We start from the raw sequence: 27,863 nt of genomic DNA on the forward strand, positions 1-27,863 counted from the left end.
CCTCTGCTGCGAGGGTTCTCAAAATGTAAAGGACTCTGCATCGACCCTGCAGTCGCATCGAAATCAACGTCTGTACTAAGCTTTCCTGGCGCAGGCCTTCGCATCTCTAATCGATGACAGCCTCGACGACAATGCAGGTTCTAGCATTGCAGCCTCTCGCTCCTCGAAACTGATGTATGGCCTTGACTGCGAGATGCGAAGTTCAGTATACAGAATGCATCATAAGCCCTCTTTGACGAGATCTTCAATGACGACATGGGACCTCGCATCACAGCTCTACAGCACCCCAGAACCGACACATTGCCTCGGCCGATGACGCATCTTTGGCCCAGAGCCTCGCAACGCTCCGCAACCAGGACCTAAGGTAGTTTGTTCAACGGGCCTAACTCTGTTCCTGTACTCGTCCCACATTCCAATACAGTCGGCCTGCACTTGTGATTTTGTCCCAGTCCTGCGTTACCATATATCCATAATTGGTGCTTTGTGCTTGTTGTACAAATACTTTACACATTGCCTCTGAGTTAAGCCTGACTGCACTGTGCCAAGCTACCCGAGAGGCTGGGCACAGGTTAATTTTAGGTTTGCTTGTGACTTCACCCTGAGAAGAATTGGGGCTGCTGTTTGAAAAGGGTTTCCCCTCTCCTCAACCAGTAACCCAAATTCTTATAGTATTGAACCTGGATGGGACAGTCCTTGGTTTTGAATTGTCAAGAATGTATTCAGTATTGATGTGTTCAGGCCGTGAAAGAGAACCCCTTGTGGCATGACAGTGTGATGTCACCGAATCGGAGCTAATTGGGACAGTGATGTGTATTGTCACTGAATTCCCACTTCTTTGTATGTGCACCGTCCGGAAGCGAGCTGCTTCTAGTGTCGATGTGTGCACGTTCTCCACCTGCTGTTCCGGATATTATTGTATATGTCATTGGCACTGCCCAGGGATCGGATGTGCAAAGCCCCTAAAGTAGAGCTGCTCCTCTTATTAATGTGTATCGTCCCTCGGTCAGAGCTTACGTTGGCATTCTATGTCAGGGCTAGGAGAAGGACTTTCCATTAACCACTCTCCTTTATTGACAGCAGCCACCTAGAAACATCTAGAACCATCACTTCATGGGGTGGGGGAAAATATCCTGATGCCCAGAAGAGCACAAAGAATTATTAGGTGCATCTAGTAAGGAGGGCAGCCCCAGATCTCCTCATCAGGGCTACGGAAAGGGCAGAAGGACTACTCATGCATGGAGTTGCGCCTTCTAGTGGCACCGCTGGTACACAGTGCACCACGTCTCCTCTCCTGCCCAGAGCTCCGGCGCTACAGGAGGGGAGGGCACTTCCTCATCCTCACTGCACTCCTGACAAGCTACGGAAGCCGAGGGGGAGAGCAGCAGGCCTCGCCCGTCCAAATCCTGTACCGCCCCGAAGGGATGTGCCACACTTCCTCCCCCTACTTCAGGTGAGACCTCAGGACCGTGATCCCTCGTCAATGCACGCCAAGGCAAGCAACCAAAGGGCCCAGCTCAGCCTGCAGTCGTACCGAACCATACAATAATCAAATGCCGTCAAAATCTCCTCACACCCACAAGGCTGAAAGATAGAAAAACACTTATCTGGCTGCCTCCCACCGAAGGAGGAGAAAGTGCTGTTTATGCGAGGGGTTTACCGCATGGATGCAAGGACTCCATTTGGGAATGTTTTCTGGACTTATGGAAAATGGTGTTCCAATGGGATAATGCTTCTTGTTGGTTGTTATGAATAACGCGAAGAGAGGTTAAGTCAATCCTCGCCCGTGTCCTTACTAGAAGTGACACTTCCTTCACTACAGGTAGGACATCTTGCATTCAGGAGCATTGATTGTTCCTTGGTCACAGCTGCCTTGAACTTGATGTGGATCAGAGTTGCCCCTGGTATTGCTTCTGTTCTTGTTGATTGTCCCGGGATCACTACTGCCACTGGTGTGTATTGTCCATGGAACTGATCTGCCTCCGGTGTTGATGTTTATTGTCCCATCTCAGACCTGTCCCTAGTATTTATGTACATAGTGCCAGGATCAGAGTTGTTGTTGATACTGATTTGTTGTAACAACAACTGCACCTGGTAGTGATGTGTGCTATCCTGGATTGGTGATGCTTCTATATTGATCATCGTTGCACTCGGTGTAGACGCGCCCTGGATCCAGCATTCATCAGACTTGCTCCTAGAATTGATCAGCCGTGGACTCAACATGAACTCACCCTGCACGCAGGATTGCTGAGTGCTGATCACCCTCTTCCCTGTTTCGAATAGCCCTGCTGCTAGTATTGATTACCCCTCCTTTCTGCTCTTACTGTTTGAGTCTTGCCGCCAACGTTGACTGCAGTGGCTCTCTATATTGAGGTGCCCTCCTTTGTATATTGATGCGTCCCACCTTTATTGATGACACACGTCTCTGTATAACCGGTGTTCTCTTCCTTCGCTATTAATGAAGCCTTCCCCATGTATGGATTAGAGCTGCTCCCTCCCAGTGTTCAGTGGTACTTCCACTATTGATGAATCGTACACAGTGTACTCCATTATGTGTCCTTGACCTTCGTGGTAGACGCTGGCACCCATTCCAAGGCTCAGCTTAAGTGGGTGTAGGAGGTGAACTTCTCTGCAGTGCAACACAATAATCCAAGGAACAGTAAATTAGAACAAGCATTGGCATTGCCAATAGGTCTCGCTTGTGGGACCTTATAAGTATTTAGTTTTGCAGCACAATATCCGATTATGCAACAAGGATATTGTGCTGCAAAACTAAATACTTATAAGGTCCCACAAGCGAGACCTATTGGCAATGCCAATGCTTGTTCTTTCTTCTTTCTTTCTCGCTGTTTCCATGTCATCATTTTTGCACCTACCCACCTCATGTCGTTGTTGTTTATCCCCCTTCCGTCATTGTTGCTTGCCCTCGTATTGCTGTTTGCACCTCTTACCCCTGGTGTCGTTGCCTACCCTATTCTAGCTGTTGTTTGCCACCCTTCCCATCGTTTCTTCCCCTCCCGTCATTGTTGCTTGTTTTAAAAGCACATCTTAATAGTCAAGCACCGCACGTGTTCACTGTTACGTGTGTGCACAAATGAGAAGTGCGCTGACTGCTGCAAAATATGGTTAATAGCCAAGGAAGTCATTTTCAGATCTCCCCCAAGCTTTTGTATTTTTCTTTTGTCTGCCATATGGGTTTGACGCCGTGTGTTTGCTCTGATATCTCGCTCAAGTAAACGTGCATGGTGCTTGGACTTTGAATAGTTAGCGAGCTGTTTAGAATTTAAAGTCCGCACTGTTGAATAAGGCATCTTAAAGTTTATTTGCTTCATTTCCTCTGTTCTGGAACGCGACAGTGTCCTGGTAATCAGTCTTATGTGCTAGTGCCATCTATGTGCATACTGGTTGTATGAAATTGACATTTTTGTATTGTACCCTCTTACGAAATATTGTCATTTAACCCAAGGAAGTTGTGCTTATGAAACTACTCACACGCATGTTTATTTTTCCAAAGCTTGAGAAAACCTGTTCGATAAAAAGCTGAAGGAGGAGGGGGTGCGAGGGATGAGGGAACACGGCCTGGGGGAAGCTGGCTGGGGAGGGGGAGGAGAAATGCAAGGAAGGTTGTGTGCGGCGTAATTAGGGGAGGAGAAGCCGAGAAGCCGCAGAGCGCACGCTGGGCGAAGCCCTTTGATGTGCTGTGCGGCAAATGGAGGGAGGCTGATGCGCGTTCATGTTTGAACACGTGGTTCACGTGAACTTGATGAAAACGCCAGCAAAAAGCTGGTGGTTTCACGAGAATTTTCGCCACTTGAATTCTCGCTCCGCTCGCGTGAGACCTAAAAATCCAACCAAGGGTTGTAGCTACACATCACTTTTAATAAAACCACACTGTAAGAAAGTGGATTATCATTTGTGGGAGTCGGTCACAAACCCCAAGGAATAATAACACTAACTTATCAGGATGAACCCTAAAGTCATCAAATGATCCTGCTTTCAAGTTCCTAGTAGTTATGGCACGGAGCAGACCGGCTTATTTGGGAACGCTCCCTTCTTAAAACAAAAGACTGCAGAGGCCATTAGACGTCAATGGGGGGAGTGGGTGACCCTTCAGGCACCAACCAGTAGTATGAGTACTGGGTAGCATCCTCAAGCGGGCGCCAAAAGTTTTTTTTTTAAAGAAACGTAGATCTCACAAGGCTAATATGGCTGGGATGCCAGCTGCAGGTTGTCTGGCACAGTCTGTGTCACAGGACTGCTCTGTACGGAGGTGCTCTGCCTCGGTATTAAGGAACGCATTCATTGTATTGATTCAGCACGCGCCTGCCCCGACGCTGGCTGTCCCCTTCATTGATAAACCCTGTTCTGTGCATGTGCAGGCTCGGCTCCCATAGGTGACAGGGCTGCTCCGTTTCTTCATCAGTTCCTACAGCGGCTCTGCTCCCTGTAATGATTAGCTCCGTTGTGATTGGTTATTCATCCAGCCGGGTCTCGTAGTGATTAGATGGTCTGCTTGTCTTTGACCAGCTCTGAAAATAGTAATCACCACCGCTTCTACTGGTGAGTAGCCGTGTTCCTGTGCAGGTTGGTCAGACTGTATATTGATTAGCCATGCCGGTATTGATCCACACTGTATATACTATTGGCACTGCTGCTACTGCTGATCATCCCTGCTCCCCTTCATTAACCTGTGTCTTCGTATTCCACCCCTGTATTGATTACCCGAGCTCGTGGCAACGCTCAGTCCATCTCCCCCTCAGTAACCTGTGTGGTATTTGTTCTGCCCCCTGTATTGATCAACCCTGCTGTGACATCACTGGCCAGTGTGCATGTATTGATCAGCCCTGCTCCCCCTCAGTAACCTGTGTGGTATTTGTTGTGCTAACTGTATTGATCAGCCCTGGTGTGGCATGATTGGCCAGTCTGCGTGTATTGATCAGCACTGCTTCCCCTTCAGTACCCTGTGTATTTGTTGTGCCCCCTGTATTGATCAGCCCCGGTGTGGCATGATTAACCAGGTTGCGTGTAGTGATCAGCCCTGCTTCCCTTCAGTAACCTGTGTGGTATTTGTTCTGCCCGACTGCCCCCTGTATCGATCAGCCCTGCTTCCCCTTAGTAGCATGTGTGATGTTTCTTCTGCCCCCTGTAGTGATCAACCCTGCTGTGCATGAGTGGCCAGTTTGCATCTATTGATCAGCCCTGCTTCCCCTTCAGTACCCTGTGTATTTGTTGTGCCCCCTGTATTGATCAGCTCGGGCGTGACATGATTGGCAAGTCTGCATGTATTGATCAGCCCTGCTTCCCTTCAGTCCCCTGTGGGGTATGTATTGATCAGCCCCGGTGTGGCATGATTAGCCAGGTTGCGTGTAGTGATCAGCCCTGCTTCCTGGGTGGTGTTTGTTCTGCCCTCTGTATGGTTCATCCGATCAGCCCTGTCTGTCGTCTCATGATGACCAGGCTGCTTGCATTGATCGGCGCTGCTGCTGGCGGGGCTCTGGCCCGTGCTGCCCTGCCCCTGTATCGATCACCTCACCTCCGTGACGGCCGATACCGGCGGCACGTGAGCCCCCATCACGAGACGCCTTCCCTGGGTCGGGATTCCCCGGTGTGTGTATCAATGCTGCGTCACGGAGGGCCGGCCCTCCCGGCGAGAGCAGAGGAGGCGGAGCGGAGACTCCCCTGGGTCAGTCAGCAGGGAGCACCGCGAGCGACGGCAGAGGCGACTGCCGGGGAGCACAGGCGAGACTGGAGGCGCCGAGACTGGAGAGCAGACGGCGGTCGAGGCAGCAGGAGCTGCGTCCCTTCACCCCGCCCGAGGCGTCCGTGAGTGCCGGCTTCTTCCCTTCTAATGCCCTGCAAGCGTCCTCATACACCGTCCATTCTGTATTACAACTGAGCCTATTGGGGCTAGGTAGCGCAAGGGACACGTTCTGCGGTCATTTAGGTTAGGAAAGCACCTGCGTAGTTTGCTGGAAACAATTGTTTACTTCACTTTTAACCACTCCCAAAGTTAGCCCGCTACTGAACGGAGTAAAGTATCTTGCTCAGGATCACAGAGTGTAGTCACTGGTCAGAGAGACAAGCTGGGATTGCTCGTCACTGCTAGACCTTATTCACCCACACACGCATCTGACAGACACAAGAGGTCTAGCATCAAAACAAGAGGTTGTATTTAAACTGTAGTCATTTAAGTCAGTGCATCGGGTCTCCGTGCCCTGGCTGATGCATACCCCACTGGACGAACACACGTGCCACAGAGCGGACACTCGTTGTAGAAGCGCAGGGGCGCATTGATCACCAACACTGACCCTCAGATGCCCCCGGCTTTGGTCAGACTGGTAGAGGGAAGTACTAGAGAGTTGGCAGGAACAGGACAGTGCGTGGCCAGGAGAGGGGGCAGTTCCTTCTCCATCCCGTGGGACTAGAAACCCTCTCGTGCAGGCTGAAGCCCCGAACATGGGACTGAGAGGTCTCCCCGTGCCTGGGCAAGCTGTGTTCAGCCTGTCCATCGGAAGCTGCCCAGACACGGGGGGCACCAGGAGGCTGGCAGTGTCCCGTTACAGCACCCGGATCAGGCTGTGAGCCCAGGCTCCGGCAGGGATTTCACCCGTGACTCACGACTGATCCGGAGGGGCATCCCGCCCAGCTGCCCTATAGTGTGAACGCTGTAGTATGTAGGGCGCTGTCGTGATGAGTAAACCCGGCTGCTGCTCCAGCTGGTGACAACATCCGGCTGTACCCTGGGGCCATGAACTCCGCTGACCTGCTGGAGTTTCCACGGTTTTGTCAATCTGCCTGCTCTGGAATACACCTGCTCCGAGCAGTAGGGATGCTCGTAGAGAGAGGGGACTTCCGTAGTGCTTCACAAACTATGACACTACCTCTAGGGGCTTGCATGCATACCTTCTGTTTCCAAGTGTGTAATACCCATGCATTTGATCTGAAGTTAAAACAGCATTTCTCAGTGGCGTTCGTTTGTAGGCCTTTTCATCACCCCAGAGGCATGTTATTTGTGTATGTCAGGGCTCGATGGAGTGTCGGTGACTTTTTATTTATGTCCAGAGGAGCCTTTCTCTCGGCGTGCTGCATTATGCATACATTGTGTTTGGTAATCGAGTGCATCAATGGGCGTGATGCACGGGGGCCCTACTTTGGTGTCTGCCTTTGTGCACGAGTCACACAAGTCAATTCATTGGTCATTTTCACATTGATGTGACCATATGCTAAATATCACCTCTGTTGTTTCTACTGTTATTATTGTCACTTTTCTACTGCTGCTACTAGTAACCACACTCCAGCCACGAATACAACACATTAGGGCTTCTGTCCTTCTTCATTAGTAGAACACCTGCTGCTAGTTTACCTCTACCGTTATTTACACTGCAACCATAAATACAACCGATATTAGGGTTTCTGCCATTAGTAGAACACCTGCTGCTGTTGCTATTTCTACTCCTACAAGTATTAATACTACAACTTTTACTATTGTTAAACCAATATTACGTGTACTATCCTTGGTATGACCATCTACCATTTTACCAGGAATCGTAGATGGTTGCTACAGTTGGTATTCTGGTTACTGTGAATCCTACTATTGCTTCTACTTCTTCCTCTAGTGCGCAAAACATAAACAGTTTCTCCAGGAGCAGGTTATTCTGGTTGTTTCAATGAATCTTACAGAGGAAGGTGAAACAACATGAATCCCCAGTATACCTATCAATGTTGACTTAATCATCATGTAAGTGTAAATGAATTGCGTCGTACATTCATGTATAAGAACAAATAGTTTTAGTCACTTGAGCGTCATATTAATTCAGTACTCAAAACACAAGGGATTCAATTGCATCATAGGCCCACCTATGTCCAGCAATAAAACAGTCTAGTAATGCACAATGCTCAAATGTTCATATGCGCTGCTCCGCTGTTGCACATTTTAATGTCTATAATTAGCAATGAGTTGCTTAACTTGTTGGCAGGTTGCCATCTAATTATATGCAGAGCAAGATGTGATGATATGGAGTGTGCGTTGACGTTTCGGTCTCTAAGTTAGTGAATATGAAAGGCCATCATCAGGACTGCATGTTTGGGCAAAATGGGCTGACCCTCCTTTCTAAATAAGAAAATAAAAAAAACTAGATAATATAATGTACATAGTGGGGGACCAAATAGCGGTTTTAAAAGAACCAGCAACACAACTGGTGACATGCATGTTGAAGCCTGAGTGGAGTGTAAAGAGAGAAGTCACTGAGAGATAGGGTGAATGCAAACACACAAAATGCACCAATCTAAATTAATAAATGGAGAATTAATGGCATTGACCAGCAAATTGAGGTGATGAGAATGCTGCCTTCTAAATCCCAGAGTGAGTAAAAAAAGTATGTCCTGCTTATGATCAAGGCGTATAATCATCTAAAACTATCCATAAACCAGCAGTGCCCATCAGAGTCCAAAATGTCTATTATGTAAAGAAGTGTTGCAGAACCTTTTCGAAAAGCCAAGAAAACTAGGAGTGGTATACACAATAGAAAAAAGTCACCACTGTTAAGGATTCATTAATTTAATCACAATAATGCAGTAACCTAGGCAACTTCACTGGCATCCAAGCTGTGAATGTGGAATGAGGACGGTGAAAACCCACGGAAAGAGTAGGATGGGAGTGGAGGAGTTCAGTGTAAACATGCTGCAGAAGGCAGTGAAGTACAGCGGCCATGGTGGGAGAATAAAATGAACCTCTTGAGTGTGCAAACCAATAATAGAAAAGACCAAACTGCAATCCGGTGATAGCACCAGTTACTGGAAAAATGGTGGCCACCGTCTCAGCCCATATGTGGCAGCAATATGGTGATCAAAAGAAAAAGTCAACAAACCAACCGTTTCCTGGTGACACAAAGGGCAGCAATATGGCGCACTAAGGCTCCATTTTGAATATGAGAAACAGCGGTGAATAAAACTGAATCGAGTTTGGAACAGGTGGGGTGGCAGATTCAAGAGGCTAACAGTGAAAAAAAAATGTCAGTATATTGCAGGTGGTGTAATGAAGCATTCAAGAAAAAATACCAATATAAGTGCATTAGATACAGTCAATCATGAAATCCTACTGACACGTCTGAAAGAGATTGTACTAAATGAGGTGATGTTCAAATGCTTCTTATGCTACTAGCAAGACAGATGTGAAGCAATAAACATACCAACATATATATCCGACTGCAGGAAGATGGAGCAGAGAGTTTAGCAGGGCTCCTCTACCTTGAGCCCTATCTTTTTCAACATATATTTAAGGCCGCTGCTGACCCTGATAAAAATCCTTTGGGATAAAGTTTGTAAACTAAGCGGACGATACCCAACTGATTATCTCATTAGATAAATCGGATGCAAATCAGATAAATAATCTCCACTCCTGCCTGAAAGAGATGGCCCTTTGGCTTGACCAGAACATGCTGAAATTTAAAAGAGAGAAGATGGAATTTCTTTGCTGTTCCCCGGGAGTCACACAGGAGCAACTTCCATCTAATTTTTGGCCTTGGTCAATAAAATCAGTACCAGAACAGGCTCACTCAGTGCGAAACTTAAGTGCCCATTTTGATGAGAGGCTCTCAATAGAAACACAGGTAAATAAAATAGTATCTGTATGCTATGGTTTATTAGGATGCCTAAAGCAAATTGTCCCGTTGTTACCACAACCTTGCACAAGACTGGTGGTACATGCATCTATAACGAGCAGACTGCATTAATGCAATGCACTACTTTTAGGTTTCCCAGACTATTTGTTTCAAAGACTTCAAATGATCCAGGTACTAGATGCTAAACTGGCTCTAACCAAAGAGAGAAAGGACTCCGCAACCAAAGAGCTGCAGGAACTTCACTGGCTCACAGTAAAAGAGCGGTGCACATTCACAGCCCTATTCATACTTCATAGGGCGCTACACGGCACAGGAACTAAGGAATTACAGCAAAAAGTCACGCCTTCTAAACCAGCCGAAGACTAAGGTAATCTGATGTCCACCTGATAGCTGTGCTCCTTTTAAAAAAAACACGACAGGGAGGCTGAGCTTTTCAAGTCAAAGCTACACAGATATGGAATAGCCTGCCACTACATTTTAGGAATAACTCAAACCTATTAAGTTTCAGAAAAATATAAAAACGTGGCTCTTTTCCAGACAGGTAGGGAAAAGGATACATCAACTATTAGTCTGTACTCGCTGTGACAGTAATCCGGTAAACACTGACAGCTTTGCAGTGCCAATTTGCCCGTTTGGTGGTAGTTATGCTTTAAAAATGTTGGATAATAATAATAAGTGAATCAACTATATACTCGGAATGGCACGTAACATCAATGGCATTATTTATCGACAGTCTGGGAGAATCATGCAGCACACATTCAGACCCCTTAGGCTTTCAAATCCAGCAGTTTTCACCGAACGAAAGCAAGGAATCAATATTTGGTTTTCTTACAGAGCCTTTGATAACTTTCAGTAACGTGCCATTTCCTCCCACCAGCTATGTGGTTAGTTTTTGATCAATGCTGTACAAAAAGGGAATGCTGGGCAGAGTGTCTTGTTCTTGACTGGTGTTGCAAAGTTCCTTTTTGGATCAACTGCAATCAAGAATAAGATGTCCTGAGGATGCTCTTGCATATTCACTGACTTAGAAACCGAATCGTCCACGCTTCCTCCTCATCTTGCTCCTCACATAATTAGTGCCAACAACCCAAACAACTGCTTGTTGTCTAATGTATTTTAACAGTGTGTGTCGATTGTTGGAAAATCCGAGTTTCACCTACCCCCACCCCCAATCTTACACCCCTGTAGAGATACCATGTATTGCTGGAACAATATGTTCTTCATGGACTAGTCACCAAAAGTAGTGCCGTGAAATAGTCCTGTGCAAATAATGCCTTTCGTACCCCATTGAATGATGCGGTCACCTCAGGGCCTTAGCGCCTGATGGTAATGCTCCAGCTAGTTAGGACACGGGATGTTGGAAGAGGCAGTCAGTAGATGGTAATGGCAGTTAGCTTTCTTCCCAGAATTCGGTTTCATTTCTAAATAGACTGATTGTTTTTACTTCCTTATTGTCCCTAATTTCAGCGATTGTGGAATTGCTAGGCCGACAGTGCTGTAATCCAGCGATTGCCCATAAACCGAATCCAGCAGAGATGATCTCGGTGGGATGGTTTCCTTGTTTGTTTTTTTACTGAGGCCCAAGGCAAGTTTCAGAATTGAAAGACTAACGACTGAAAAAACACTGGAAATGTGAAATGGATCAACTTGAGGGCGCTGCACCATCTTAAGTCAACCCTTTGCCCACAAAGGGAATACCATATAGACCAAAGCGCTAGCTTGAGCCCCGGGCCCTACCATCAGGCACTGAGGCCTTGAGGTCACCGCGTTATTCCATGGGATACGAATATAAACATTGGAATATGCCCACTGGTATAGTTCCCCTGCCACTTAATGACGTGGATTATGCACAGGAATGAAAGAGGCAAGGGATGTGGAAGAGGGAAAACTGTAAGTTCTGTCCCTCCGTCCTCCAGTGCTTCACAGAAGTGCAACGGCGCAAACGGAACCGGGAGCTGATGGGATGTCGCATTGCAATTGGTTTGCACTCTGTTAACGAAGACTGGTTGACACAGGTTAGTTGGGGTTTCCAAAAGACCAGCACCTCTTTGTGATACACTGCTGTTGTGGTACCCCCCTGCAGAAATACTCCGGAATGCGTCTCTTCCTCACAGCAGACAATCACAACCCCCCCCCCCCTTCTCCCCCCCCCTGTTCAGAAGACAACGTCCGGGAGAAGCCAGCACCCCACCACTCTTTACCGTGGATTTGCGAGGCCCTACAAACTTTGTTTTACCTATAATGCCTTCTAATAATTCCTGCTAAGTCAACTGTGTAGGAGAGTAGGGTCTGCTTCCTATGGTCACCCCCACTTTTTGCTGTGATTCTGTTTTTTTGACTTAGTGTGGCTGTGGCCCTGCTAATCAGACCCACAGCCCAGCTGTTCTCTCTCTAAATTGATACCATGTACTTTAGGTACATACCAGATTGGGTATTGGGTCACCTTTGTGAGCCCCTGTATAGTGTACCATAGGTACCCAGGGCATAGGTGCATCCAAGGCCTACCAGGGGCTGCAGCATGTATTATGCCACCCCTGGCTGGCCATCCAAACTGACACCACAGGTCTGTTCACACAGCCTGGGTAAGGTGGTGTAATCACCCTTACTTAGATATAGTATACCTATATCGACCTTATATATAGATACTTATGCACCTATAAGTCACTCCTATGGTAGGCCTCGACAATCCTGGAGGCAGAGTGCTTGGTTTTATGTGAGAGGGTGCTCTGGCATGAGCTGAGCCCCTCTGCAGATTTCAGAACCATCTCCTTATAGATGTTCTATGATATAGCCATACCATATACTCGTAAGTGCATTATAATCCTCACGGTTAATGCTAACTTTGGTTTGGCTTTATCAAAACATGTCGTGTAAGGTGTCAAACACTTTGGAATACTACCCCCGCCAATTCTGGCGGCGGGGGTAGCATTCCACCCTTCTAGAGAGAAAAGACATGTATGTTACTGCTTTACCCGGTTAAAGTTAAACAGGGCCTCAGCATCACAAAATGGATGCTGCTGCCACAGACACGAGTCTGACCTTCTGTTGCGGGGGGAAAGACCGGCAAGGGCGGCCTGGACAATAGGTTTCCTGTCCAGGGAGGTGCCAGCACCTCCCCAGAGAGGGGTTTTGTGTTTTGGGGCAGGGAGGGATGCATTCAGTGAATGCATCTAGACACTGCCTGGGGCACTCAAGGTGCTCCATGCATAGCCCGGTTCAAACCAGTTGCTGGGGCACTCCAGCCCCAGCTCTGGCGCAAAACTGGACAAAGGGAAAGGGTTGAAACCACCCCCATCTCAGGTCCACCCATAGGAGGGACCTAGGCAGGTAATCCAGCCCCCATCCTTAGAATAAGTATAGGAGCTGTGTCCCCAGGAATTCAGATTATCCTGGAAAGAAACTTTGATACAGAACTCTTGGACCTTCAACATTCTGTTCTGACTAGAAGACGGAAGACATCTCCCTTGTGGTCAAGGAGTGACCACCCTGTGCAAACAGGCACATCAGCAACTTTGCTGGTCTGCAGTTTCAAGGCTCCCGCCGGAACCCAAAGACTCTGCGACTCAAGAACTGGACTTCCAGACTTCTCTGACCCCGACCCACATCCACAGCAAAGCTGAGACCCGTTGCGGACACGAGGGACGTGGGACCGGACATCCTGCATTTTGCTACCTGCACTCCTTTTCTGAAGCCTCAGTAAGTTGTGCATTGGAGTACGAGAAGCCCCAACCCCGAGCATCATTTGACCCGAAGCTCAGGCCCCCACACTCCGCAAGTGTCCCGTGGGCCCCGCCTTTACATTTGTGCTCAACGCGTCTTCCCGGTTCTTTGCCCATTGGCTAGTGAGCCCCTTGAAGACGCCATCTTGAATCTAACTTGCGATCCTGGTTGCTCCAGGCTTGCTCCAATTTCCCTAAAAAGGAGAAGCGCCACAGACCTTTTTGGTCTGCAACAGAGCCAATCTAGAAATCATGCGTGGGTTGCGGTTGCCAAGGCTTGTTGGGTCCAATCTGGATACCGACACCGCAGTCAACTAGATCCTTCGTGGGACAGCTCGAATCCAGCGCCTGGTCATCGTCGATGCCTCCTGGACCTCGTGGCTGAAGACAAACTCACCTTCTTCACCTTCAAGCACGCAACATCGCCTGGTTCCTTCCTGGTCACTGGCTAGTGACCCAGACTCTGTCCCCTCTGCTTTCAGGTTCTTCACATCACCGATCCACCCGGACACTTTTGCTCTGGTTGCCTGCAGCACTTCTTTGCAGATCTCCATAGAAAACGACGACGAAACCCGACACGAAAAGACACCTATGCACTCGGCTGCCCTGGGTGAGGTAACACGAGTACTCCCGTGGGTCTTGACTCTCTAATGGTGGGCGTTCCCAACCTGCAAAAAAGAAAGAAGGTCCTAGTTTAAAAGGGTTTCATCCTAGTCCATTCGGAAGTGTCCTTAAACAGTAACTTTGTAACTTCTTTGTTTCCCATTATAAGTCAATGGTAACTTGCGACTGTGTTTAGACACTGCACACGTCTCCCGTTGGCCTCCTACTTCCTAACCCTTGGTTGTTTAGTGTAGCCCCAGCGATTCTACAGGCCCTAGGCCTGCTTTCTAACTCTCACGTGGCTCTTATACCACTTTCTTAGTATATGGTTCATGAGGCCCCTAGGGCATAACTGTGTATGTGCAACGTATAGTATGCTAATTGAGTAACTTGTGCTGTACTTTGATCTCTGACCTCATAAAGAGTGCAGAGGGGTTGTGTTTAGAATAAATACATATATATTTGATATATACCTTGTGTGGTGTCCTTTCATTTGTTATTCAGGGATTATAATTGGTAAAACAACTGGCTTCACATGCTCTCTGAAGTATTAGCCTATTGACTGCTGGTCCATGCTACCACTAGGATAGCTTTCTATAAGGTTGACTTTACAAACACCATCAATAAGGGTTGATTAGACTGGTGCAAGGTGCCCACTAGAACTAGTGGACCCCATATGCCAGGCTAACTTCTCACATTGGTGTGCAGCGGATGGGATAAGAGCTTGCTGTTGTTTTACCATATAATCTTGAGATATCATTTGAAAGATCACACTAAGGTACCTGTAGGTACATATGGATCAAGTTCGTATAATACATAAGTTCTACTGAACTTAGCAGTTGTAGGTGTAAGGGCCTAGCACACCCTGACTACAACTCCTAGAGAGGTTCTAGTAGGAAAACATTTAGTGTAGGTAGGTGCACACACCACACCTCACTAGAAAATGTCCTTGGAAGCAGGTCCTAGTGGATCCCTGCCAGAAGACCCTCCTAGGGTACCTTCTAAATATGACACATTTACTTTTCAGGAACTGAGAAGTCTGTGTTCAGTCAGAAGACTGAGACAAGGACAGAGTCCAACCTTTAACCACCTGGTAGATATTTTAGGGGAGTATGATGCAGAAAAGGCTTCCAACCAGTTCGCCCAGGTAGTACAGAGGGGGGCCAGCCCTCAACAGAAGATCCCACTGGTGAGAACCAAGGGGATTCTGATGATGATGTGGATGCTAACCAGGTAGACGTCAGGGAACCGAACCAGTTTAACCTAGGACTACATGGGACTGGAGGAGGAAGAATCCAATCCAGACCCCCAAGTAGGTCTAATGGTGAATACAGAAGACCCAGATCACTTTCCAGTGCATCTGACCATTCTGATTCATCAGTGGGGTCCAATGCCTCTGCTCTGAGAAGAATGCCTTCACCCCAGAGGAGGGAGCATAAAGCTAGGATGAGAGAAGCCAAGCTTAAGATCAAGAGGCAAGAAGTTGCCATTGCAAAAGAGACCCTCGCTCTTGAGAGAGAGAAAAAGTTGAGTGGGTTAGAACCCACTGGTGGCAGCATAATTCCTAGAGATAGGGAAAGGTCTCATGACCATAAAAACCTGAACAAAATTGTGTGGGGATGACCTCCACAAATGGATAACTGCTTTGGAGAGGGCCAGCAAAGTACAGCAGGTACCCCAGAGTCAGTGGGCAGCAATTCTGTGGCTCTTCTTTGCAGACAAAGGAAGAGATAAGTTCCTGACAGTGAGTGAACAGAATGCTGACAACTACAATGTCCTGAAGAGTGCTCTGATAGATGGGTTTGGCTTAACCACTGAGCAGTACAGGTTGCTGTTCAGAGATACCCAGAAGACACAGACTCAGGACTGAACTGACTTTGTAGATTGTGCTACTCAGGCTCTGGAAGGATGGTTACTGGGCAGTGAGGTCAATGACTATACAGGATTGTATAATTTGATTATGAGAGAACAAATTGTTAACAACTGTCAGAACCAGTAATTGCATCAGCACCTGGTTGACTCTGATCTAACCTCTCCCCAAGAATTGGGAAAGAAGGCAGACAAATGGGTCAGAACCAGGGTGAAGCAGAAGGTACAGAACCAAGGTGGTGATCAGAAGAAGAAAGTCCAAAAGGGTGGGGGGAAAAGCAAAAAACCAGAAGTCTTCTCGAGGTCCCCAAAAAGCTTCTAATGGTGGGGGTTCCCAACCTGCAAAAAAGAAAGAAGGTCCTAAGAAACCATGGTGCAAAGTATGTAAGGTAAATATTCACTGGACCAGTGATTGCACCAAGAAGGAGGCAGCTCCAGCCACCATTGCCCCTAAGGCAATTGTTCCCCCTAGTACAGCTAATAGTGGTGGTTCTCAACAGAAGGTTGTAGTAGGGTTAACCCTGGGAACTAAGATGGATTCTGGTCTAGTCAGAATACCAAGCTGTTCTTGTCTGTGATGTGGACATGGCTATGTCCTCTACTGTGAGTCCCAGTAACTTGGGCAAGTACAGACAGACTCCTTTAATTAATTACAAAATGGCTCAGGCCTAAAGGGACACATGTGCTGGTGTCACAATGGTGACGCCTGGCTTTGTGGACCCTGGACAGATCATACTAGGTGACAATTACCTAGTGACCAATGCTAGCAATGTCAATACCACTCACAGTATGACAATTGTTAATTTCTCTTGGGGAGGGGTAACTGGCCTCAAAAAGGTTGTGGTTAGCTCAGACCTCCCTGTGGAATGTTTGCTTGGCAATGACCTGGAGACTTCAGCTTGGGCTGAAGTGTAGTATAGGACCCATGCATAAATGTTAGGAATATCAGCACATGTCCTTGATGTGACCAGGTCACAGGTCAGAAATAGCAACACTGAACAGGCACTGGATTCTGGAACAATGGACCAGTTGCCTACCAGGAGGAGAAGCTGTAGGGTTAAGGCAGTGCCTTCCCCCTTGCCTCAGAATGAGGATCAACCTTCTAAGGAAGCTGATTATGAGATCCAGGAGGAAACTGTCCTAGAAGAGCTTGAGCCTGATCAGGTTGATTTTCTTGGGACAGGGGGACCCTCCAGGGCAGATCTGAGGCAGGCGCAGTTGGACTGCCCTTCTCTTGAACCCCTCAGACAGCAAGGTGCTGCTGGGAATGCTAGTGGGACCCACAAAGTCTATTGGGATGATGGGCTCCTGTATTCAGAGGCTAGAGACCCAACGCCTGGTGCTTCCAGGAGGTTGGTCATACCTTTGGCATTCAGGGGCTTCCTTCTCACACTAGCTCATGATATTCCCCTTGCAGGACATCTTGGCCAGAACAAGACTTGGGACAGGCTTGTCCCTCACTTTCACTGGCCTCAAATGTCAGAGGATACCAAGGAGTTTTGTCGCTCCTGTGTCACCTGCCAAGCCAGTGGCAAATCAGGTGGCACCACAAAGGCCCCTCTAATACCACTACCTCTGGTGGGGGTTCCCTTTGAAAGAGTAGGGATTTACATTGTTGGACCAATGGATCCCCAAACAGCCTCTGGGCACAGGTTTATTCTGGTGGTAGTGGATCATGCCACCAGATACCCAGAAGCTATTCCCCTAAGGACCACCACAGCACCTGTTGTGGCAAGAGCCCTCCTGGGAGTTTTCTCAAGAATGGGATTTCCGAAGGAGGTTGTCTCAGACAGAGGTGCAAACTCTGTCTGGATATTTGACTGCTATGTGGAAGGAGTGTGGAGTGAACTAAAAGTTCACCACAACCTATCATCCACAATGCAATGGTCTAGTTGAGAGATTCAACAAGACCTTAGAGGGCATGATTAAGGGTCTCCCTGAAAAGCTTAGGCGGAGATGGGACATCCTGCTGCCCTGCCTTTTGTTTGCTTACAGAGAGGTCCCACAGAAGGGGGTTGGCTACAGCCCTTTTGAACTTCTGTTTGGGCATCCTGTAAGAGGACCCCTTTGTCTGGTGGAGGAGGGATGGGAGTTACCTCTCAAACCTCCCAAGCAAGACATTGTGGACTATGTACTTGGTCTCTGCTCCAGGATGGCTGTGTACATGAAAAAGGCATCCAAAAACCTTGAGGCTAGTCAGGAATTGCAAAAGGCCTGGCATGACCAAAAGGCTGTGCTGACTGTTTACCAGCCAGGACAGAAAATGTGGGTGTTGGAGCCAGTGGCCCCAGTAGCTCTCCAAGACAAGTGGAGTGGGCCCCACACTATTGTTGAGCAGAAGGGAGAAGTCACCTTTTTGGTTGACCTTGGAACTCCCAGGACCCCACAGGGTGCTTCATGTCAACAGATTGAAACCATATGTTGACTGGGCAGACATGGGCTTGCTCGTGGCTACAGATGAGGGACAGGAAGAGGAGAGTGACCCTCTCCCAGACCTGCTTTCGCAGAACCCTGGTGATGGTTCAGTTGATGGTGTAGCCTTGGCAGGCAGCCTCACTGACCAACAGCAGCAGGACTGTAGACAAGTTCTACAGTCCTACAGACATATGTTTTCTCTGACTCCAAGTCAGACTACCTGGTGCACTCATGAAGTGGACACTGGGGACAGTCTGCCTGTTAAAAGTAAGATTTACAGGAAACCTGATCATGTCAGGGACTGTATCAGGACAGAGGTCCAAAAGATGTTGGAATTGGGAGTCATTGAGCCCTCAGAGAGCCCTTGGGCCGGTCCAGTAATCCTGGTGCCTAAACCTCACATCCAAGATGGTAAGAGGGAGATGAGGTTTTGCGTGGATTACAGAGGCACCAGAGTTGTCACTAGGACAGATGCCCATCCAATATCAAGGGCAGATGAACTCATTGACAGATTGGCATCTGCCAAGTTCTTGAGTACATTTGACTTGACAGCTGGCTACTGGCAGATCAGACTAGCCGATGATGCAAAAGCCAAAACAGCATTTTCAACCCCAGGAGGACATTATCAGTTTGTGGTAATGCCCTTTGGTCTGAAAAATGCACCTGCCACATTCCAAAGGTGGGTGAAGCAAGTACTCTCATGTCTGGATGACAACAGTGCAGCTTATCTAGATGATATTGCTGTATTTAGCTCCACTTGGGAAGATCTCCTGATCCACCTGAAGAATATTTGGAGGCCCTGCAAAAGGCAGGCCTAACTATCACGGCTACCAAGGTTGTATACCTGTGCCACCTTGTAGGTGGAGGTCAGGTTCAACCATTGGAGAGCAAGATCCAGACCATAAAGGACTGGACTGCTCCCACCACCCAGACACAGGTCAGAGCTTTCTTGGGCCTGACTGGGTACTACAGGAAATTTGTCAAGGGGTATGGTTCCATAGTGACACCCCTTAATGACTTAACTTCCAAGAAAATGCGAAAGAAAGTTCAGTGGACACTAAGCTGTCAAAAGGCATTTGATGACCTGAAGCAGGCCATGTGCACTGCTCCTATTCTGCAAAGTCCAGACTACTCCAAAGAATTCATTGTTCAAACAGATGCTTCTGAGTTGGGGGTAGGTGCTGTTCTTTCACAACTGAATAAAGATGGTCAAGACCAGCCAGTAGCTTTTATTAGCAGAAGGCTGACCCCTAGAGAGAAACGTTGGTCAGCTATTGAGAGCGAGGCCTTTGCTGTGGTTTGGACACTGAAGAAGCTGAGGCCATACATGTGTGGCACTCACTTCAGGATTCAGACAGACCAAAATCCCCTCTTGTGGCTAAATCAGATGAAGGGTGAAAATCCCAAACTGCTTAGGTGGTCCATTTCCCTACAGGGGATAGACTTTACAGAGGAACATAGACCTGGGACTGACCATGCCAATGCAGATGGACTCTCCAGATATTTCCACTTAGAATATGAAGACTCAACTGGTCAAAGTTAGTTTAATGTCCCTGCGTTTGGGGGGGGCGGGTTGTGTAGGAGAGTAGGGTCTGCTTCCTATGGTCACCCCCACTTTTTGCTGTGACTCTCTGGTTTTTCGACTTTAGTCAGCTTAGGTGCACAGAAAAGTTTATGAATCTGACATAGTAGATCTCTTTCTGGTGTTCCCAGAACCACTGGAGCAATCTTTCCAGGATCTACAAAGGAAGCGATCAGGAGGGCGTTCCATGAGGCTGTGTTGCGTGTTGACGGTGATGGAGCCTTAAGCCCTTGGCGGTTTCTGGTCATTGTAGGCAGTTGGGTGGGAATGATGTTTTATGAGGAACAGGCATCTGCATTTCCATCATTGCAAGGTGTATCAAAGATCAGTTTCACTATCATCTCTGTGGCACGTGCTTGATGCTAATGCATTGAGAAACTGTTGGCCATTGTATTTTATGGAAGAACAGGCATTTGATTCACACCCTTGCAGTAATCATCTGGGATCAGTGTCACTTTCATTTCTGAGGCGCAGGCCTGATGCTAATACACACATAACCATGGTGGTTTGAGTGTGCTAATGTGTATTTAAGGAAGATACGGCATCTGACTCGCACCATTATTGCAGTCATCATTTGGGACCAGTTTCGCTTTCATTTCTGGGTCTGTCTTCATAGTTTCTTGGCCAGAATTTCCTCATTGAGGTTCCTTAAAAGTTAGATAGCTGTATAGCTGACAGCAGTGCTTCGTGTAGGATTCCGGCCCGTGTGGGACTTTCACCAAACATTTGTTTTTGAAAGAATGTTTTATTTGATTAAAAGTGCCTTAGGAGGCCCTCACTGAGATGCGAACTTCAGGACGTCAAACGGGCAAAATGCTCCACTGCTCCTACAGCAAAACCGTGTCTTGCCATTGCATGTTTTTATTTTATATATAAAGTTCTAGACACGAAAATACGTTCAAAAATGAAGGTATGACTTTCTGTTCTTCTGTTAAGAAAAGTTTTACTGGCAGCATTATCCCTCTTTGGGTTGTACTTTCTCGTTCATTGGTCACTCACTCACTCACTCACCCACACTCTCTCTCACCCACTTTCTCTCTCTCTCTCTCTCACCCTCTCCCTCCCCCTCCCTCTCTCCCTTCCTCCCTTTCTCTCCCCCCTCTCCACCCCTCCCCCTTCCTCTCTCCACATCCCCCATCTTCCCTCTTTGGCTCTCCATTCGCTCCCACCCACGTTCTTTCTCTCACTGCCACTCTCCTTGTTTTTTAGGTCTCGCCTGTCGATGCGCATGCGCATCGAGCTTGCGAGACTATTGCGGCTTAAACAACCTTTAACTAACAAGCAAGGAATCGTGGCGATTCCTTGCAGTGCCCGTGACTTTTAAGCTCAATGCGCATGTGCATTGAGCTTAAAAGCGCGTGCACATCAGTTCCCTCAGCCGCAATCGCCGTCTGTTCCCTCAGCCGCATTCCTCCGACACCTTTTGAAGTGAAGCTTAGCTTCACTTCAAAGGCCCCGGCTTCTTCACACCCACATGCCGCTCTCCCCGCTCCGCCCCCTCCCGCGTCTTCACACGTCTCACGGCCGGCAGGCCGGCTCGTATTTCTCCTCCCTCCCTCGCCTCCCTCCCTCAGCACGGGTACAGTCGGGACCACTCTGTGCGCTTGCTTTTGGATTTCGCAGCACTTTCCCAGTTGCCTTATTAGCCACCCGGGGTGTCACCAAAGTGCCTTGATTAATGCCGTGGCAGTGGAGAGGGGTGCCCCTGCTGTCACAAAGTGAATCACATTTTTCAACTTCTCGCCCCAATAGTTCCGCTCCCCAGCCTCTCTCCTGCCCGTCACTTTCCACCCTCGTTGCACTAAAAGCGAAAGTAAGTAAAAGCGCCTCATTTAACAAAGCCCTTTACTTCCTGACCAAGAGAATGCCCGAAAATACAGGTATTTCAATGCAGGCTAGTCATGTCTTGCTCCCAGCACACAGTGTGCTCCTAAACATACATCTCTTCTTTGCTGCTCCTAAGTGTCTATCAGCGTCTATACCCTATGTCTTTGCACCCCTCCCTCCCCTGCACACCATCCCACACGGTCCCCAACTACCCCCAAAACATTTTAACCTCAGTCTGCCACACTTCCTCTCTCTCTGAGCCTGTCTCTTCTGCTATCCCAGAACTCGCGAACAGGCTCCTCTCCCCATGAGTCTTTCCCACTGCCCTCCCTACTTGAGGCCCTCAGTTCATCTCTTCCTCTCCTCCTGCAAAACTTTCAGGTGAGTTGTATCTCCCCCTGCCATTTGCTCTGGCCCCTCCCACCTGTCCATCAACCTTCCGGTGCCCTGGTGCTGCAGTCATAGCTAACTCTTGCATCGGCTCTTGCTGGCTATCGGCTTATTGCTAAATTAGCCACCTCTTTCTTCATTCAACCCTCAATTCCGTCATGATGTGGACCTGTTTCACCCTCACACAATCTGCCCTCTCTTGCCCTCGGTGCCTTTCAGTTACTCTCAATGTCCCAGTCATTTAACTCCTTAACACATACGTAAAAATAATTGCCATTTATAACGCCAATAGCGCCAACAAATACAGACCTACGACATAAGTAAAACACATTGACCTTTACATGCACAGCCACTGAAAATGAATTTGCATTATTTCTGCAAGTGTTTTTTTTATGCCGTTAGGAAATATTTATTTATATTTACGTTTCCAGGCCGTAGTTGGGTATAAGTTCCAGGAACCGAGCAGATACTAACTTTTAGTATTAACTTTCGATAAAGTACATCTGCTGCTTTGAAGTTTTTTTTGGGTTTTTTTTTACCTGAGTCCAGTATTTTTTTTAAGCTTTCTGGTCGTGTCTCATATCCTGAAGAATACCACATTTTTCCAGTTGGTAATTTTTATTTAATGCGGTGTGATGGGAAGAATCATTTGTCTCTTTAATGAGTAAAGAGTGCCAGACCCATTTAAAGAAGTTATTGCCGAGTAGATATATTAATCAATTGGCTGTGAGCCTACAAAAACATGACATCCACCGCATCCACCACCACCGCATCCACCACCACACCCACCACCACTACATCCACCACCACATACACTACAACCACCACCGCATCCACTACAACCACCACCGCATCCACCGCATCCACCACCACATCCACCGCATCCACCACCACATCCACCATCACATCCACCACCACCACCACATCCACCCTCACCTCCACATCCACCATGACATCCACCGCCACATCCACCACCACATCCACCACCGCCACATCCACCACCACCACATCCACCACCACTTCCACCGCATCCACCACCACCGCATCCACCACCACCACATCCACCACCACTTCCACCACCACCGCATCCACCACCACTACATCCACCACCACATCCACCACAACCACCACCCCATCCACCACCACCACCGCATCCACCATCACCACATCCACCGCATCCACCACCACCGCATCCACCATCACCTCCACATCCACCATGACATCCACCGCCACATCCACCACCACCACATCCACCACCACCACATCCAACACCACCGCATCCACCACCACACCCACCACCACTACATCCACCACCACATCCACCCCATCCACCACCCCATCCACCACCCCATCCACCACCACATCCACCACCACATCCACCACCACATCCACCACCACATCCACCATCACCTCCACCACCATCACGTCCACCACATCCACCACCACATCCACCACCACTTCCACCACCGCATCCACCACCACCACCGCATCCACCACCACCACCCCCACCACCACTACATCCACCACCACATCCACCACAACCACCATCCCATCCACCACCACAGCATCCACCACCACCACCGCATCCACCACCACATCCACCACCACCGCATCCACCATCACATACACCACTACCACCACATCCACCATCACCACCACCACCACATCCACCGCATCCACCACCACCGCATCCACCACCACCGCATCCACCACCACACCCACCACCACTACATCCACCATCACATCCACCACATCCACCATCACCTCCACATCCACCATGACATCCACCACCACCACATCCACCACCACCGCATCCACCACATCCACCACCACCACCACCCCCACCACCACTACATCCACCACCACATCCACTACAACCACCACCCCATCCATCACCGCATCCACCACATCCACCGCATCCACCACATCCACCGCATCCACCACATCCACCGCATCCACCACATCCACCGTAACCACCACCACATCCACCGCATCCACCACCACATCAACCATCACCACCACATCCACCATCACATCCACCACCACCACCACATCCACCACCACATCCACCATCACCTCCACATCCACCATGACATCCACCGCCACATCCACCACCACATCCACCACCGCCACATCCACCACCACTTCCATCCACCACATCCACCACCACTTCCACCACTACATCCACCACCACATCCACCACAACCACCACCCCATCCACCACCGCATCCACCACCACCGCATCCACCACCACATCCACCACCACATCCACCATCACCACCACATCCACATCCACCATCACCTCCACATCCACCACCACATCCACCACCACCACATCCAACACCACTGCATCCACCACCACCACCGCATCCACCACCACCACCGCATCCACCACCACCACCACACCCACCACCACATCCACCACACCCACCACCACATCCACCACCACAACCACCACCCCATCCACCACCACATCCACCATCACCTCCACATCCACCATCACCTCCACATCCACCGCCACATCCACATCCACCGCCACATCCACATCCACCACCATCACATCCACCACCGCCACATCCACCACCACCACCGCATCCACCACCACCACCGCATCCACCACCACCACTACATCCACCACCACATCCATCACCCCATCCACCACCACCACCGCATCCACCACCACATCCACCACCACCGCATCCACCACCACATCCACCATCACCACCACATCCACCATCACATCCACCACCACCACCACATCCACCATCACCTCCACCACCACTACCACCACCACTACCACCACCACATCCACCATCACCTCCACCACCACTACTACCACCACCACATCCACCATCACCTCCACATCCACCATGACATCCACCACCACCGCACCCACCACCACTACATCTACCACCACATCCACTACAACCACCACCCCATCCACCACCACCACATCCGCCGTATCCACCACCGCATCCACCACCACATCCGCCATCACCACCACATCCACCATCACATCCACCATCACATCCACCACCACCACCACATCCACCACCACATCCACCATCACCTCCACATCCACCATGACATCCACCACCACCACCACCACATCCACCACATCCACCACCGCCACATCCACCACCGCCACATCCACCACCACCACATCCACCACCACTTCCACCACCACTGCATCCACCACCACCACATCCACCACCACCGCATCCACCACCACTACATCCACCGCATCCACCACCACATCCACCACCACATCCACCGCATCCACCACTTCCACCGCATCCACCACTTCCACCGCATCCACCACCACCGCATCCACCACCGCATCCACCACCACCACATCCACCACCACCACATCCACCGCCACCACATCCACCACCGCATCCACCACCGCATCCACCACCACATCCACCACCGCATCCACCACCGCATCCACCACCTCATCCACCACCGCATCCACCACCACCACATCCACCATACCCAACACCATCACTTCCACCACCACATCCACAACCACCGCATCCACCACCACCACATCCACCACCACCACATCCACCACATCACCACCACATCCACCACATCACCACCACATCCACCACATCACCACCACATCCACCACCTCCACCACCCCCACATCCACCAACACATCCACCCCCACATCCACCACCATCACCACCACATCCACCATCACCACCACATCCACCACCACCATATCCCCCAGATCCACTCACCCTCAACACCTCACCCTCAACCCCTCACCCTCACTCACCCTCAACCCCTCACCCTCAACCCCTCACCCTCACTCACCCTCACAACACATATTGTGTTACAATAGGTGTCACATTTGCGAAAGATAAAACTATATAGAGATGTAGCATAACGACCAGAGCTGCCATATAAGTCACGTAAATACAAAACATGTTGCATTCCAAATGCTATAGGTGTCACTCATCCATTTGCAAAACGAAAAATGTCAAACTCTTCTATTGCGAGACCTATTGCATTTTCAATGCTTGTTTAGTTTTGCTGTTATCCAAGAATTTTTTAATTGACTTAACTTGCATGTATAATAAACGTACTCAGAGCGGCTTTCAGCGGGGCTCTTCATCCATTGGTCTTTTTGTTGTTCACATTATCTTCTGCTCACTAGAGCATACAGCATGGAGCAGTGTGTCAGCCTACTACTGCCATTGGCTAATTAAACAATGAGTCATGGCTGTCTTCATGTCCTTTCACATGGGCCGCAAGTTTACACACAAAGTAGTTCGTAGTCAATACATGCTTTTTGAGCTTTCGAGACCAAAATGCATTGTGACTCTAGCCAGTGTTTTTTTCTTGTTTTTTTATAAGGATTGATGGGAGCCCAACAATATTTTTGAGCAAAAACCATGATAAAACCAGCATTGACAAAGCCAAAAGTCTGGTAGCCCCCTCCAGACAGATTGGCTTTGCTAGTGCTTGTTTCAGCACTGGACCACATTTATTTGCAAAATGTGTTTTTATACAAAACTTTATCACAATCTTTTAATGGGATGGCAGTGTGTTTCTTCAGTAAAATAGGTGTGTGCGAAGATTTTTGCCACCCAAGGTGACAGTGAAAGGCATGGAGGTCGATTCAACAGCGCTATAGGCAGTGGAATTTAGGTAGTCATGATTGTCAATGACATCGCAAGTTGAGCCCCTATCTACATGGGTTTTAAGTGGGATGGGTCCTGCCAGGTCTCAGACCCCAGGTTAACTGAAACCCAACTTTGAAACTGGTCCCTATGGGGCTCCATGTTCATGTCTTGAACTTACCTGACAAAAAAACGGATCTGTTTTTCGATAAGGGCTATAAAAGCCCTTGAGATATCTATTGTATGCAGTCCTTGTTTACATTTCACATGTTTTACATCATCTTGCATTCTCTAAGAGTGTTTGTGTTTTTCAAGATATTGCGCTTCTGTAGTTTTTTAATGCACCATGGGCCAGATGTAGGTAGCCAAATACCGGTCGGTAACGGCCGAATTCGGCCGTTACCGACCGGTATTTGGCTACCGAGATGTAGGGGCAGGTAAACTGGGCAAATCGGTAATTTTACCGAATCTGTAAATATACCGGTCGGTAAATTTACCGACCGGTATTTTTACAGAATCGGTAAAATTGATATGTAGGTGGGACTCTTCTGAGTCCCACAAGGCCTAAGAAATCGGTATTTTACCATCAAATTCAATTTGATGGTGAAATACCGATTCAGGTGTGCATGCACATGTGTGCATGCACACCTGTGCCATATGACAGGCAGACCTGCCCTTAGGGCAGGTATGCCTGCCACATGGCACCCGAACCTTTTTTGGGGGTGCTAGAGGGTGTCAAAGTGACACCCCCTGCACCCTTGCCAAAAATCGGTATTTACCGATCGGTAAATACCGACCAGTAATGCCCCATTCATTCCTATGGGCTTCAAAGCCCATAGGAATGAATGGAGCATTACCGGTCGGTATTTACCGAATCGGTAAATACCGATTCTTAACGATTCGGTAAATGGAACATCTGGATGTTCCTACATACCCCCACTTCTTATTTACCGATTCTTAATTACCGAATCGGTAAAATTCGGTAATTAAGAATCGGTAAATAAGTTTTACCTACATCTGGCCCCATATGCCTCACCATATGCCTGGTGTTTACAGTGAGCTGTGCCACCTCCAGGTACCTGACTGCAGATTGTGGCTGGGTGATTATAACGGCACATGAGGGAGAGCTCTCAACTTGAGGCAGTAGGCAGTGAGAGGTGCTCAGTGCCTGCCAGTGGGTCTGCTGACCACATCCACATCCAGGCTTGAT

General features: G+C 48.7%; 1 protein-coding gene across 2 annotated transcripts in view; it reads left to right on the top strand.

Moving 5' to 3' along the window:
* The window catches only part of ZC3H12B (zinc finger CCCH-type containing 12B), a 373,174-nt gene that overhangs the window by 293,477 nt on the left and 51,834 nt on the right, over nucleotides 1–27,863 (top strand). The window contains exon 1 of one of the 2 annotated variants that reach the window (XM_078640119.1): nucleotides 5,684–5,820. The exons of the other annotated variant lie outside the window; for it this stretch is intronic. The gene's annotated coding sequence lies outside the window, so the exon portion shown is untranslated. Of the gene's footprint in view, nucleotides 1–5,683; nucleotides 5,821–27,863 lie in introns of those variants that run through there. 2 annotated transcript variants of the gene reach the window in all.

The sequence above is a fragment of the Lissotriton helveticus genome, chromosome 4_2 (assembly GCF_964261635.1).
Source record: "Lissotriton helveticus chromosome 4_2, aLisHel1.1, whole genome shotgun sequence".
Taxonomy (NCBI): domain Eukaryota; kingdom Metazoa; phylum Chordata; class Amphibia; order Caudata; family Salamandridae; genus Lissotriton; species Lissotriton helveticus.